Source organism: Phyllobates terribilis, unplaced genomic scaffold (genome assembly GCF_046119375.1).
Source record: "Phyllobates terribilis strain yellow unplaced genomic scaffold, ASM4611937v1 Scaffold_7__3_contigs__length_470593459, whole genome shotgun sequence".
NCBI lineage: Eukaryota > Metazoa > Chordata > Amphibia > Anura > Dendrobatidae > Phyllobates > Phyllobates terribilis.
The window spans coordinates 52,718,577-52,736,153 of NW_027362767.1; positions in this window are offsets into that span (position 1 = coordinate 52,718,577).

Below are 17,577 nucleotides of genomic sequence, written 5' to 3' on the forward strand. Positions count from 1 at the left end.
CCTCTGACACAGCCTCCCCAGCTGCACTTTCATATGGCGGAATCCACCTTTCCCACACCCCCCGCCCCAACGGCAAACATGGCGGAGGCGTAGGTTTTCTCCTGTCAGATACCTGCGCTTTCACCCAAATATCACTGCCACCCTCTGTTACACTCCCCTCTTTTGAGGTGCACTGTGTGCGCATCTATTCCCCCTATGACCTCCAACTGACCGTCATTTACTGACCCCCAGGGCTAGCCACCACTTTCTTAGACCACTTCACCACCTAGCTGCTTCACTTCCTTTCCACTGACATCCCCACTATCATAATGGGTGACTTCAACATCCCCATTGACACTTCCCGCTCGTCTGTCTCTAAGCTCCTATCCATCACTTCCTCCTTCGGCCTTGCTCAATGGTCTTCGGCAGCTACTCATAAAGATGGCCACACACTGGACCTCATCTTCACCCGCCTCTGTTCCCTATCCAACCTCTCTAACTCACCCCTCCCTCTCTCTGACCATAACCTGCTCATATTCTCTACCCTCTCCTCTCCAGGTGCACAATCCCCACTCCACAAACTTACACACACTCGCAGAAACCTCAAACACCTTGACCTATACTCACTCTCTGAATCCCTCCTCCCTCTTACAGACATAAATTCCTTACACAATGCAGATGTTGCTGCCGCTTCATATAACACCACAATAGCTGCAGCTCTCGACTCGATCGCCCCTCTCACACATACCAAATCTCGCACAATCAACAGGCAACCCTAGCACACCAAACTTACTAAAGAACTGGGACGGGCCTCCAGGGTTGCGGAGCGGAGATGGAAAAGGTCTCACTCCATCGAGAACTTCATCGCATTCAAACAATCCCTCACTATTTTCTAGTCCGCACTCACTACAGCAAAACAAACCTACTTCTCATCTGTCATATCCTCCCTGTCTCACAACCCTAAACAGCTATTTAACACTTTCAATTCTCTCCTTCGTCCCCCAGCACCTCCTCCCTCTTCTCTCATCTCAGCCGAAGACTTTGCCTCATTCTTCAAGCAGAAGATTGACACTATCAGACAAAGCTTTTGCCTAATGTCCGCACAACCCCTCCTCATATCTATTCAACCTTCCTCCTCCAAACCCCACTTTTCCACCATTACAGAAGGTCAAGTCTCCTCTTTACTCTCCAAATCACACCTCACCACCTTGACCCAATCCCATCCCACCTCATCCCTAACCTTACCACAGTCTTCACCCCAACCCTAACCCACCTCTTCAACCTGTCACTAACAACCGGTGTCTTCCCCTCATATTTCAAACACGCCGCAATCACACCCATCCTCAAAAAGCCCTCCCTTGACCCATCCTCTCTGACTAGCTACCGCCCCATATTACTTCTCCCCTTTGCCTTAAAACTACTAGAACAACATGTCCAGCTTGAACTGTCCTCCCACCTCTCCTCCTGTTCCCTCTTCGACCACCGGCAATCTGGCTTCCGACCGCATCACTTGACCGAAACTGCCCTGACCAAAGTCACCAACGACCTTCTAAACGCCAAATCCAAGCGACACTACTCCATCCTCCTACTTCTTGACCTGTCATCTGCCTTTGACACAGTGGACCATTCCCTCTTACTACAGATTCTCTCATCTCTTGGCATCACAGACTTGGCCCTATCTTGGCTCTCCTCATACTTAACAGACAGGACATTCAGCGTCTCCCACTCACGCACCACCTCCTCATCTCGCCCCCTATCTGTCGGTGTCCCCCAAGGTTCAGTTCTAGGACCTCTGCTCTTCTCCATCTACACCTTTGGCCTGGGACAGCTCATAGAGTCTCACGGCTATCAGTATCACCTCTGTGCTGATGACACACAGATCTACCTCTCTGGACCCGATATCTCCTCCCTACTAACCAAATCCCCACAATGTCTGTCCGCCATCTCATCCTTCTCTGCCAGATTTCTAAAACTCAACATGGATAAAACAGAGTTCATCATCTTTCCACCCTCTCATTCATATCCCCCATCTGACCTATCCATCAACGTCAATGGCTGTTCACTCTCCCACAAGCTCGCTGCCTTGGGGTAACTCTGGACTCTGATCTCTCCTTCAAACCACATATCCAAGCCCTTTCCACTTCCTGCAGACTCCAACTCAAAAATATCTCCCGGATCCGTGCATTTCTCAGCAAAGACTCTGCAAAAACACTAGTGCATGCCCTCATCATCTCCCACCTCGACTATTGTAACCTCCTGCTCTGTGGCCTCCCTTCAACCACTCTTGCGCCCCTCCAATCTATCCTAAACTCTGCTGCTCGACTAATCCACCTGTCTCCCCGCTATTCCCCGGCCTCCCCCCTCTGTCAATCCCTTCACTGGCTCCCCATTGCCCAGAGACTCCAGTTCAAAACCCTAACCATGGCATACAAAGCCATCCACAACCTGTCTCCTCCATACATCTGTGACCTAGTCTCCCGGTACTTACCTGCACGCAACCTCCGATCCTCACAAGATCTCCTTCTCTACTAGAGTTGAGTCACCCCTGTAGTGTTCAGGTTCGGTTCGGTTTGTCGAACACCAGTGTGTTCGCCGAACTGTTCGTCGAACACCGTTAAAACCAATGGCAGGCAAACAAAAACACATAGAAAACACCTTCAAAAGTGTCCAAAAGCTGACAAACTGCTCAGAAGACACAACTAACACATGGAAAAGTGACAAGTACATATAGTCATGCGAAAAGAAAAGAGGTGGAGGAGTAAAAGGAGGGGGAGACACAGATATAGGCATGTCATGCCCTTCTAAAATCAAGAAAAGCTGGAGTAAAAATCTAAAATCAGCCTACCAACACCCAGACGTCGTGACAAGAAAATTAAAAAAAGAAATATCTTTAGGTAGAATGGCGGTTTCATTCAGAACACTTTCCTTACAAGACGTAGTGGTATCCCCGTTGTGAGTTGTGCCAAAAACGGAACCCAATATATTCGGACTAATCCACCATTTGTCATATCCAAGGGGCAGGTCAGTAAACGACAACATCGACGCGGAACCAAGTACAGTAGTATATACTGTACATCCTTTGACAAGGCAATCAGGCGGATCAAGAAGTTGGGAAGGGTCACCCTAATGGCCAAAACAGACATTGATGCGGCGTTCCGGTTACTTACTACCTGTGCCTCCGAATAGTGTCCACCTATTGGGCTGCTTCTGGGAAGGAGCATACTATATAGATCGCTGTTTGCCCATGGGGTGGTCCAGATCCTGCTCACTATTTGAGAAGTTTAGTTGCTTCCTCGAATGGGTTGTAATGGACATTTTTAAGGGGGCACATATTATGCATTACCTTGACAACTTCTTATGCCTGGGCCCAAGAAATTCGCCACAGTGTGAATACACGCGGTAGTCCACCTGTGAGAAGGAGAGAGCTGGAGGGAGAGTGGACACCACAGAGCCGAGGGGTTAGATGGAGAACGGAAGAAAGAAAGAGGGCGAGGGAGGTAAGGGAGTACAGTGGAAGGCCGACCTGAGCTCCCCCACGTTCCTGCTAGGCGGGGAACAGCCCTGGGAAGAAAAGTTGCTTGCGCATCCCTTTGAGGTTACGGGCGCGAGTGGGCAGAGGGACTACGCTGGAGTGCGAAGCCGACACAGCCAGTCCGTTCCTGCCCGTGCGACCTCTGTGTCGCCGGGTTGGTGCCAGAGCCGCGGTGGACCCTGACGACCAGCCCCCCTCTCCCAACACTGGTGCCTGTCCGCTGGCGGGTCGAGCCCCCCCGCAGTGGGGGGGAGTAACATCTGCAGCAGAAAGACCATCTTCCAGCCAAACTAAGATGTCTGCTTCTTTTCGTGGACAATGTGATACGATCCCTTTCTTACGGACACACCCATCGCTACTAATTCCAGATGAGGCACAAAAACAGCAGGTGCTTCAACGGATATCAAGTGCTCCTTCAAGTGGGCTCTCCTCCACCTCAACTTCAACATCACAAATACTCCAGTCCTCAGAGGTGTCACCCCAATCGCACTTGCTTCCTCACAGCTCCCAAGTCTCCAGCTGCCCGTCTGAGTATTGGGTAACACAGATGGTTGAGTCTGCACAGCTGTTTACTCATACTATAGCCTGGGAAACGGAGGTCTGCTCCAGAGCTTCTGTTAATCCAGACGAGGAAATGATCTGCACTGATACCCAGAATCTTTATGAGTCGGATCCAGGACCAGATGAAGAAGGTTCTGAGCATAATGTAGACCCTCGTTCCCAAACTGTAACTCCTGTTGGTGGAGACAATGATGAAGACGATGATGAGACTCAAATACCTGATTGGAGGGACAACTTGACTTTTCGGTCAGGGCAGGAAGAGGTTGGCTCTGAGGACGACGGAAGTCAGAACACACAGGGTGATGACGAGGTTGGAGATCCCACTTACTGTCAACCCACAGTCAGCCAGTCGATGAGGTCAGCAGAGGAGGTGGAGGAGAATGCTATTGACAACGGGGTTAGATTGCGCCTTCCTGGACAGAGACGGAGAACTGGAAGCACGTCAACAACTGCATCCTCAACCACAACTCTGCCTCTGACCACAAGTCGTGGTGGCTCTTCAGGTCGCATGGGCTCTAAGCCTTGCATAGCCTGGGCATTTTTTCAGATCGATAAGGATGACCCAACTCGCGTTATCTGTAATATTTGTCACCAAAAGCTAAGTAGAGGCCAAAAAATCCATAGTTTCAGTACTTCATGCATGAACCGTCACATGGATATGAAGCATAAGTTGCAGTGGGAAGCTCACTGTGCTACAATGCAGCCTAGCGGGCCGGGCCAACCACTGTCTGCCCCATCTTGTGCATCCGCGGCCTCTTCATCCTCTGTGACTGGGGGGACAGCAGTCACACAGGTTTTTGGACGCAGACCTGCCACCTCTTTACCCGCAACAGCCAGTGTGATTGGCAGGTCATCATTTCATTTGGAAGAGGAAACACCAGCTGGTGTTGAGCGCTCTCCGACTTCGAGAGCACCACCTTTGGATCAAGGCAACCTAACTTTTCCGCCTGCATCTTCCTCACAGACCGGCAGTTTGCCGGAGACACCCTACTCAACCCCGTCTAAGCACAACAGCCAGCCCTCGGTCTCTCAGATGTGGACAAATAAAAGACCATTTCCTCCTAGCCATGACAAAGCTAAGAGGTTGAATTTCACCATCTGCAAGCTCTTGGCTACAGAAATGCTGCCTTTCCGCCTGGTGGACACAGAGGATTTTCGAGACCTTATGTCTGTCGCAGTGCCCCAGTACCAGATGTCCAGTCGGCACTACTTCTCAAAGAAAGGTGTGCCTGTGCTACACCAGCATGTCGCACACAACATCACCGCTTCTTTGAGAAACTCTGTGTGTGACAGGGTGCATTTCACCACAGACACTTGGACGAGTAGGCATGGACAGGGGTGTTACATGTCGCTGACTGGGCACTGGGTAACTATGGTGACAGCAGGACAAGGGGCTGCTGTCCAAGTCTTGCCATCCCTACGAGTTGTGCGTCAATCCTCTTTATCTTGAAGTTCCTCCACTGCTTCTGCCTCCTCAACCTCCTCTCAGTCCTCCACCTGCACCCAAAGCCAGTCTGGTAATGCCACCGGCTTTCTAACTGCACAGAAGGAATCTTGCACACCTCCTTACTATGCTGGCAGCAGGGCTCAACGGCATCAGGCGGTGTTTACTTTGAAATGTCTGGGAAATGTGAGTCACACAGCTGAGGAGTTGTGGTCAGCTCTGGAGAACCAGTTTCATGAATGGTTGTCTCCACTGGACCTGCAACCAGGGAAGGCCGTGTGCGACAATGCTGCAAACCTGGGTGCTGACGATGCCATTATCAGCATGACTATTCCGGTGATTTATGTTATGATCTGCTACAAGCACTAAGGAAAGACAGGAGATCTGTCCCTACAATAGAACTAAACTGGATCCCTACGATGTAACGGGGAACCTGATCCTGCGATCAGACCTGCTAAAGTCCTCGGCTAGTCTGTACGAAGACCTATAGATGCAAGGGAGGGATCCCTACAAGAACTAGGGACTGGGATAAAGTTGGACACCTCCTAGCAGAAATTGTAGCAGTAAAGACAAACACACAAAATAGGACATAGAGGTCAGAAGACCTAGCAAAACTAACAGAGAAAGGTAACAAAGTACCAAGCTAGCTCAAGAGTAGAAAATACAATGAAGTCCAGCAAGGCCAGGAGGGCGGAGCCGGATTAAATAGGCAAAAATGGTCATGTGACCAGCAAACTAGAAAAAACCTAACAGGAGAGTTCTAACAATTTACATGCTGGAGCACACGTTAAGCAGAATTTGGAGTCAGGTGGTGGGACAAGCGGAGGTGGAGGAAGTAGAGGAGGAGTCGTATGCGGAAGGGATAACATCTCCAAGGTCCGGACGGTCGGCAGCACCAAGGCGGCAGGCATGGGAGGATGGGGGAGAGGGATTAACCAGGGCGCATGGTAGCAACCAAACTGTTGAGGAAGGTGTAGGAGTCGAGGAAGAAGTGGAGGACGAACTGGCGATGGGCATGGAAGACTCATCAGATGAGGGAGACCTTGATCACATTTCTGTTGTGCGAGGTTGGGGGGAGAGGGCAGAGGAAGGAAGCATGATTCTTACCTAGCCACCAACACAACAGGGACAGTGTCTTGGATGCGCAAGACACATGAGTGCCTTCTTGCTGCACTACCTGCAACATGACCCTCGGATTGTCAGAATTCGAAGTAATCCCGACTATTGGGTTGCCACACTATTAGATCCCCGGTACAAAAGTAAATTTGCCGAAATAATTCCTGCCATAGAAAGGGATTCACGCATGCAGGAGTATCAGCAGAGGCTGCTGCAGAATCTTACATGTGCTTTTCCACAAAACACCAGTGGTGCACGTAGTGAATCTCACAGTTCTAACTTGCCAACCGTGGGACTGTCGAGTCTTCATCACTCAAACAGTAACAGTAACACAGTATCTGCTGGTAACAGCAATTTTGTGGAATCGTTTCACAGCTTTTTTAGACCATCCTTTGCAAGGCCACAGGAGACAAGAAGTCTGACACATAGTCAACGCCAAGAGAGGATGGTACAGGGGTATCTCCAAGTGAACATAGAAAGCCATGACTGTGTCACTGGACCCTTGCTCATTTTGGGCTTCCAATCTGGAAAAATGTCCGGGGCTCGCCACTCACGCCTTGGTGATCTTGTCATGCCCTGCAGCCAGCGTTCTGTCTGAACGTGTGTTCAGCGCTGCTGGTGGTGTGCTGAGAGATAAGCGCACGCAGCTGTCCACTGAGAATGTAGATAGACTCACGTTCATAAAGATGAACAAATCATGGATAAGCAAGGACTTTTCTACCCCTGTGTCATCCTGGGGAGACTAAAAGCTTGAGGATTTGGTAAAATCACCTCACCAACCGTTTTAAGCAACTCTGGGGCAATTGATGCCACTTAAGTGGTGTCTGTGCCACAATTTTTGGAAAAAATGGAGACTCTTTTTGGAGTCCCCTTGCTGTGTTTTACGTGACATTGGCATCGTCAATTCCAGGTCGGTTGGGTCGCCCCCTCCCCCTCTTTTAACCATAAGAAACTACATACACTATGGCTTGGGGTAACACAGATGATTGAGTCTGAAGAGCTGTTTGCTCAGAGGTCTGCTCCAAAGCTTCAGTGTCTGCTAGTCAGCATAGTAGCCCTGCTCTGAAGCAAGCTACACCGCCTGTGTATCTAATAAGAATTTTTAACTGCATCTAGCCTAGGCAGACAGTGGGGACCCCCAACCAAACCCAGATGCTCAGCCCCCCTACCGCCCCCCTTTCCTTGACAATACAATAATGTAACACTTACAACTGGATGGGTGAGGAACGGTCACAGCTTTATTAACTCTTTATACTCATTCCATTGGAAAGGCATTTTATTTCTAAAATAATTCAACTTGTTGCAGCATGCCCTGTGTCTCCACACCGGCAAGTTGGCCAACAAGTGTAACTCTCCAACATGTCCTTTCTATTTCCAGGCCACGAAGGATCCTGCGTACTCGTATGCAGGACGCTGACCCCCATCCATCACTCTTAACGCTTGTTCCACTCCGTCCTGGAGTCCTGACAGGAATATGTCCAGTCCAAAATCCATTAAGTGAACACAGTCGGGCCGTATGAGGCCTGCTTTATCTCCTTCCAGTTGTCGGTGTCGTATCACTACACCGCCTCTGTCTCTTATAAATTTTGCCATCCGAATATTTATTACCCGCCTTGTCCGTTCGATGGCCGTGATGTCTCGCCCACCTAGCCATACTGCTATCGGCACAATCTCTGACCATACTATAGTTAGTTTTGTGAAAAATTCTCTGAAGCGCTCAGTGTCTAGTTTCATTATTGCCATTAGTTATGCGCTCTTGTGATGACCTAGGTCGTTTCCCCCGGCCTGTATAACTAAGATGACCAGACCTCTTGCCTCTCTCCCTACCTTGATTACCTCCATTAGTACCTGTGGCCATTGCAGGCCTCTAATACCTCTCCAGTTGAAATATGTGTTATGAAACTCTAATTTCCTCCCGCCTGGGCGGACTTTTCTCTTTTTTCTGCTCAATATACAGTATATACGAGTGGCCTATCACCCACACTGTTGGCTTAGCGTCACCTGTAAAAGAAACAAACCACGTTAGGATAACAAGTCCGGTCTTATGTATCTCGCCAAACACGTGGATCGCCATCTCCATATCCTCTGAACTTCCGTTTCTGACAGTTCTGCTCTTGCTGCTTCCGTGGCCGCGCCTATGCGGAATTAGTGTGTCCCGTAATCTTTGGGGTGGTTCCCTGCCGATGTTAGGCATTTATTAAATATAGCTTGGAACTGGTATCTTGATAATGGCGTTCCATCAATGTGTGATAGGAAGAAATTACTTTGTGATCTGATGGTTATATATGTTTTTACTATTGTTACCCGACTCAGTGTACCGTTTGTGGGTTGTAGAAGTACCCAAGTGCCCCTGCCCGCTGGAACCGTTTTCGATTGGCGTATGCGTAGACGTATTGCATTATTGGCTATGACTACGTCCTGGTGTAATAAGCCTCCACTGGTGGTAATTTTGGATTGAGGGACTAATTCGCTCATGCATAGCGCCCCGAAGAAGGCGATCGCAAATGCAGTAAACAGTAGTGTTGCTTCAAATTGTGAGTATCATGTTAATGGTGTTAGGGATATGATGTGAGAAATCAGTTTTAGTGACACGGGACGGGACGTCTACACTCCTGACTTGGCTGACCCCTTTTCCACCCTTTTATGGATTGTCTGATGATGAATCTCTTTGTCACATCTCCCCAATTCAGTAGTTGGAAGTGAAATGCTACTCCGGTCAGACACCGCTGCGCTGACGCCCCTGATATGCCCCTCATCATTAGCTGGTGGAGAAATTCTATGGTGACTTGTAATCTGGCTTGTTCACATTGGTCAACCCATCTGCCTGCTACTAGTCGTGTCCACTCTTCCCATGCCTTACCGTATGCTTGCCACGTCGACGGGGCAACTGACACTCTGATTAATGGCATCAACTATTCGCCACTAAATCCCATAGGGAGGGTGGGCAACTGTTGCCCGATGGGTGAGCGTTGGGGAGGAGCTCTGTGAAAATCTGCCAATTGAATTGTGATAAAGCGTTAGCAGCAGCGTTAGACCCCTCAGCATCGTGGCTAGCGCGGACCCATACATTGTGTTTTAGGCACAGGAATGCTAGCCGGCATAGTAGGCCTAGCACTGGCAGAGACGATGATGCCATCTTATTAATGCAGTGCGCTAGGCAGGTGTTTTTTGTTATGAAGCGTATATTTTTTTTAGCCAGGCGCGCGCCCCATATTTCTATTGCTACGACTATTGGGAAGAGTTCCAGGAGTGTCTGTTTTTTTGTCAGCACTTGTTCTGCCCAATACGGAGGCCATAAGCTTGTGCACCATTGGTTATTTAGTATCCGTACAGATGGGCTACTCCAATGAGTAACAGACACTGCTACAGGCCCAAAAGGTTTTACTTGGCAAGATGCAGTAAAAAATTGTTATAAATACAAAGGTGGTGTAGCTTGGTACAGACGGGCTACTCCAATGAGTAACAGACACTGCTACAGGCCCAAAAGGTTTTACTTGGCTAGATGCAGTAAAAAATTGTTATAAATACAAAGGTGGTGTAGCTTGGTACAGATGGGCTACTCCAATGAGTAACAGACACTGCTACAGGCCCAAAAGGTTATACTTGGCTAGATGCAGTAAAAAATTGTTATTAAATACAAAGGTGGTGTAGCTTGGTACAGATGGGCTACTACAATGCGTAACAGACACTGCTACAGGCACAAAAGGATTTACTGGGCTAGATGCTGTAAAAAATTGATCGTAAATACAAAGGTGGTGTAGCTTGTACAGATGGGCTACTCCACTGACTACCAGACACTGCTACTATGCCCAAAAGGTTTTACTTGGCTAGATGCAGTAAAAAATTGTTATTAAATACAAAGGTGGAGTAGCTTGGTACAGATGGGCTACTACAATGAGTAACAGACACTGCTACAGGCCCAAAAGTATTTACTAGGCTAGATGCAGTAAAAAATTGTTATTAAATACAAAGGTGGTGTAGCTTGGTACAGATGGGCTACTACAATGCGTAACAGACACTGCTACAGGCACAAAAGGATTTACTGGGCTAGATGCAGTAAAAAATTGATCGTAAATACAAAGGTGGTGTAGCTTGGTACAGATGGGCTACTACAATGTGTAACAGACACTGCTACTGGCCCAAAAGTATTTACTGGGCTAAATGCTGTAAAAAAATTGTTATTAATTACAAAGGTGGTGTAGCTTGATACAGATGGGCTACTACAATGAGTAACAGACACTGCTACAGGCCCAAAAGGATTTACTGGGCTAGATGCAGTAAAGAATTGTTATTAAATACAAAGGTGGTGTAGCTTGGTACAGATGGGCTACTACAATGCGTAACAGACACTGCTACAGGCCCAAAATGATTTACTGGGCTAGATGCAGTAAAAAATTGTTATTAAATACAAAGGTGGAATAGCTTGGTACAGATGGGCTACTACAATGAGTAACAGACACTGCTACAGGCCCAAAAGGTTTTACTGGGCTAGATGCAGTAAAAAATTGTTATTAAATACAAAGGTGGTGTAGCTTGGTACAGATGGGCTACTACAATGCGTAACAGACACTGCTACAGGCACAAAAGGATTTACTGGGCTAGATGCTGTAAAAAATTGATCGTAAATACAAAGGTGGTGTAGCTTGGTACAGATGGGCTCCTCCACTGACTACCAGACACTGCTACTATGCCCAAAAGGTTTTACTTGGCTAGATGCAGTAAAAAATTGTTATTAAATACAAAGGTGGAGTAGCTTGGTACAGATGGGCTACTACAATGAGTAACAGACACTGCTACAGGCCCAAAAGGATTTACTGGGCTAGATGCAGTAAAAAATTGTAATTAAATACAAAGGTGGTGTGGCTTTACACAGATCGGCTACTCCACTGACTACCAGACACTGCTACTATGCCCAAAAGGTTTTACTTGGCTAGATGCAGAAAAAATTGCTATTAAATACAAAGGTGGTGTAGCTTGGTACAGATGGGCAACTCCACTGACTACCAGACACTGCTACTATGCCCAAAAGGTTTTACTTGGCTAGATGCAGTAAAAAATTGTTATTAAATACAAAGGTAGTGTAGCTTGGTACAGATGGGTTATTCCAATGAGTAACAGACACTGCTACAGGCCCAAAAGGTTTAACTTGGCTAGATGCAGTAAAAAATTGTTATAAATACAAAGGTGGTGTAGCTTGGTACAGATGGGCTACTCCAATGAGTAACAGACACTGCTACAGGCCCAAAAGGTTATACTTGGCTAGATGCAGTAAAAAATTGTTATTAAATACAAAGGTGGAGTAGCTTGGTACAGATGGGCTACTACAATGAGTAACAGACACTGCTACAGGCCCAAAAGTATTTACTAGGCCAGATGCAGTAAAAAATTGTTATTAAATACAAAGGTGGTGTAGCTTGCTACAGATGGGCTACTACAATGCGTAACAGACACTGCTACAGGCACAAAAGGATTTACTGGGCTAGATGCAGTAAAAAATTGATCGTAAATACAAAGGTGGTGTAGCTTGGTACAGATGGGCTACTACAATGTGTAGCAGACACTGCTACTGGCCCAAAAGTATTTACTGGGCTAAATGCTGTAAAAAAATTGTTATTAATTACAAAGGTGGCGTAGCTTGGTACAGATGGGCTACTACAATGAGTAGCAGACACTGCTACAGGCCCAAAAGTATTTACTGGGCTTGATGCAGTAAAAAATTGTTATTAAATACAAAGGTGGTGTAGCTTGATACAGATGGGCTACTACAATGAGTAACAGACACTGCTACAGGCCCAAAAGGATTTACTGGGCTAGATGCAGTAAAGAATTGTTATTAAATACAAAGGTGGTGTAGCTTGGTACAGATGGGCTACTACAATGCGTAACAGACACTGCTACAGGCCCAAAATGATTTACTGGGCTAGATGCAGTAAAAAATTGTTATTAAATACAAAGGTGGAATAGCTTGGTACAGATGGGCTACTACAATGAGTAACAGACACTGCTACAGGCCCAAAAGGATTTACTGGGCTAGATGCAGTAAAAAATTGTTATTAAATACAAAGGTGGTGTAGCTTGGTACAGATGGGCTACTACAATGCGTAACAGACACTGCTACAGGCACAAAAGGATTTACTGGGCTAGATGTTGTAAAAAATTGATCGTAAATACAAAGGTGGTGTAACTTGGTACAGATGGGCTACTCCACTGACTACCAGACACTGCTACTATGCCCAAAAGGTTTTACTTGGCTAGATGCAGTAAAAAATTGTTATTAAATACAAAGGTGGAGTAGCTTGGTACAGATGGGCTACTACAATGAGTAACAGACACTGCTACAGGCCCAAAAGTATTTACTAGGCTAGATGCAGTAAAAAAATTTTATTAAATACAAAGGTGGTGTAGCTTGGTACAGATGGGCTACTACAATGCGTAACAGACACTGCTACAGGCACAAAAGGATTTACTGGGCTAGATGCAGTAAAAAATTGATCGTAAATACAAAGGTGGTGTAGCTTGGTACAGATGGGCTACTACAATGTGTAACAGACACTGCTACTGGCCCAAAAGTATTTACTGGGCTAAATGCTGTAAAAAAATTGTTAATAAATACAAAGGTAGTGTAGCTTGGTACAGATGGGCTACTACAATGCGTAACAGACACTGCTACTATGCCCAAAAGGTTTTACTTGGCTAGATGCAGTAAAAAATTGTTATTAAATACAAAGGTAGTGTAGCTTGGTACAGATGGGTTATTCCAATGAGTAACAGACACTGCTACAGGCCCAAAAGGTTTTACTTGGCTAGATGCAGTAAAAAATTGTTATAAATACAAAGGTGGTGTAGCTTGGTACAGATGGGCTACTCCAATGAGTAACAGACACTGCTACAGGCCCAAAAGGTTATACTTGGCTAGATGCAGTAAAAAATTGTTATTAAATACAAAGGTGGAGTAGCTTGGTACAGATGGGCTACTACAATGCGTAACAGACACTGCTACAGGCCCAAACGTATTTACTATTCTAGATGCAGTAAAAAATTGTTATTAAATACAAAGGTGGTGTAGCTTGCTACAGATGGGCTACTACAATGCGTAACAGACACTGCTACAGGCACAAAAGGATTTACTGGGCTAGATGCAGTAAAAAATTGATCGTAAATACAAAGGTGGTGTAGCTTGGTACAGATGGGCTACTACAATGTGTAACAGACACTGCTACTGGCCCAAAAGTATTTACTGGGCTAAATGCTGTAAAAAAATTGTTATTAATTACAAAGGTGGCTTAGCTTGGTACAGATGGGCTACTACAATGAGTAACAGACACTGCTACAGGCCCAAAAGTATTTACTGGGCTTGATGCAGTAAAAAATTGTTATTAAATACAAAGGTGGTGTAGCTTGATACAGATGGGCTGCTACAATGAGTAACAGACACTGCTACAGGCCCAAAAGGATTTACTGGGCTAGATGCAGTAAAGAATTGTTATTAAATACAAAGGTGGTGTAGCTTGGTACAGATGGGCTACTACAATGCGTAACAGACACTGCTACAGGCCCAAAATGATTTACTGGGCTAGATGCAGTAAAAAATTGTTATTAAATACAAAGGTGGAATAGCTTGGTACAGATGGGCTACTACAATGAGTAACAGACACTGCTACAGGCCCAAAAGGATTTACTGGGCTAGATGCAGTAAAAAATTGTTATTAAATACAAAGGTGGTGTAGCTTGGTACAGATGGGCTACTACAATGCGTAACAGACACTGCTACAGGCACAAAAGGATTTACTGGCTAGATGCTGTAAAAAATTGATCGTAAATACAAAGCTGGTGTAGCTTGGTACAGATGGGCTACTACAATGTGTAACAGACACTGCTACTGGCCCAAAAGTATTTACTGGGCTAAATGCTGTAAAAAAATTGTTATTAATTACAAAGGTGGCTTAGCTTGGTACAGATGGGCTACTACAATGAGTAACAGACACTGCTACAGGCCCAAAAGTATTTACTGGGCTTGATGCAGTAAAAAATTGTTATTAAATACAAAGGTGGTGTAGCTTGGTACAGATGGGCTACTACAATGTGTAACAGACACTGCTACAGGCACAAAAGGATTTACTGGGCTAGATGCTGTAAAAAATTGATCGTAAATACAAAGGTGGTGTAGCTTGGTACAGATGGGCTACTCCACTGACTACCAGACACTGCTACTATGCCCAAAAGGTTTTACTTGGCTAGATGCAGTAAAAAATTGTTATTAAATACAAAGGTGGAGTAGCTTGGTACAGATGGGCTACTACAATGAGTAACAGACACTGCTACAGGCCCAAAAGGATTTACTGGGCTAGATGCAGTAAAAAATTGTTATTAAATACAAAGGTGGTGTAGCTTGGTACAGATGGGCTACTACAATGCGTAACAGACACTGCTACAGGCACAAAAGGATTTACTGGGCTAGATGCTGTAAAAAATTGATCGTAAATACAAAGGTGGTGTAGCTTGGTACAGATGGGCTACTCCACTGACTACCAGACACTGCTACTATGCCCAAAAGGTTTTACTTGGCTAGATGCAGTAAAAAATTGTTATTAAATACAAAGGTGGAGTAGCTTGGTACAGATGGGCTACTACAATGAGTAACAGACACTGCTACAGGCCCAAAAGTATTTACTAGGCTAGATGCAGTAAAAAATTGTTATTAAATACAAAGGTGGTGTAGCTTGGTACAGATGGGCTACTACAATGCGTAACAGACACTGCTACAGGCACAAAAGGATTTACTGGGCTAGATGCAGTAAAAAATTGATCGTAAATACAAAGGTGGTGTAGCTTGGTACAGATGGGCTACTACAATGTGTAACAGACACTGCTACTGGCCCAAAAGTATTTACTGGGCTAAATGCTGTAAAAAATTTTTATTAATTACAAAGGTGGTGTAGCTTGGTACAGATGGGCTACTACAATGAGTAACAGACACTGCTACAGGCCCAAAAGGATTTACTGGGCTTGATGCAGTAAAAAATTGTTATTAAATACAAAGGTGGAGTAGCTTGGTACAGATGGGCTACTACAATGAGTAACAGACACTACTACAGGCCCAAAAGGATTTACTGGGCTACATGCAGTAAAAAATTGCTATTAAATACAAAGGTGGTGTAGCTTGGTACAGATGGGCTATTCTATTGAGTAAAAGACACTGCTCCATGCCCAAAAGGATTTACTTGGCTGGATGCAGTAAAAAATTGTCATTAAATACAAAGGTGGTGTAGCTTTATACAGATGGGCTACTCCACTTACTACCAGACACTGCTACTGACGCGCCCCCTGGGACATATTCCTTTTTGAGGGGAATACCCGGCACCGGATCAGATGGGGGGGGTTGTAGTCTCCGAGCGGCTGTGACCCGGTCCCGTGCCCAGGGCGTCAAGCTCAGTGTTATGTGGCAGTCTTTACTGATGTTATTAAAGTTCGTTGTGTCGACTACGCCACCCGTTGTGATGCGGTCACTGTGGCCGCCGCTGCAGCAGGGTCCGCTGAGGCTGATGGTGGATGTGCAGCTTGGTGGGATAACCCCCAACGGGAGGGGTATAGCCTCAGAGGGGACAGGCGCAGAGGATGGGGGTTGTGGTGGTGCGGTGCAGCCGGTAATGATGACAGACTCGGGTTGTGCAGTTAAGGGTCTTTACTTACTGCAGATGTTCCTGGTCACTCTAGCTCCAAGTGACCTCCCGAGCCGTGCTGCGTCCACCAGGTCCTGGATCCGGCCAACCCCCAAACAAGTCCGGAGCGTGGCCCTGAGCTCTCCCTCTGTCCTTTCTTCAGCCGTCCCCACCAGTGATTCACCTAAATCCAGCTCCCTCGGGCCTTCTGTTGGGCAACCTTTGGCCTCAGGTTCCCTGACCCTCCATGTGGTGTGCCTTCAGGGTGAATGTAGTGGGTGACCGTGACAGACACTGCCCACGGTCTCCGGTCTCTGGCTGGGGAATGTCTTTACCCCCACCAGCTTGGGTTCCGGTACCCTTCTGCTGACTCCTCACCCGGTGTTCTTATTTGGGTTCTTGGGTCCCTTCTTTGTCCCCCTCTGGGTCTTTCTCACTGCTCCTCTCTCTCTCTCCAGGGCTGTTGTTTCTTTTTCTCAGCTGCTCCTCTGCCAGCTTCCTCTCTGCGTCTGACAGGCTCCTCTGCGTCTGACTTGTCCTCTGCACTGACTGACCCTGATCTTTGATGGTGCCCACCTTATATACACCCTCTATGTGTGAGCTCAGGTGACCAGCACCCAATGAGCTCCTAACACTACCCAGACTGCTCCCCCTATCTGCCCCTACACTACATGGGATGTTCCTCCCCCCTCCCACTCCAGCCAGGAACAGGCTCGGTCGCACCTGCACATTTCTAAGTGGGAGTGCCGTCGGCCTGCTCCTCTGGAATGGGATGTATGTAGTGCATGCAGTCTATCTGAGCTCAGTTCCACACTCCTTCCTTACCCGGGAGTGGAATATCACACCTCTGGGTTGAGGTGCAATACTCCTGTAGCAGCCGAATCCTCAGGGTGCTACATTCCCCCCTGGTAAATCACAGCACGTCCTCGGGCTGCAAAGACATAAAACACCAAAACATACAAATTTTTATAAACATGTAAAAACATATAAAACATATATATATAAAACTTTCTCGTCGTCTTTTTCTTTCTTCCTCCTCTGGTCACCGTGCAACTCGTGACCAGGTAAAGTGCGACAGTCTTTTGAAAAACAGTTTCTCATATAAAACCGGTAGGGGGCGCTTTAGTAAGCGCAACTATGTACAGGGGAGTTTTGGCCGTTCTCAGTCCCCGGCCAGGTAAAGGGGAAAGGGATGGCTGCTCACAGTCCTCAGCCTGGTATGGAAGGGGTCACACAGGTAAACAGTTCACTGGTCCCAACGGGGACTAAACTTTAGCAGCAACAGT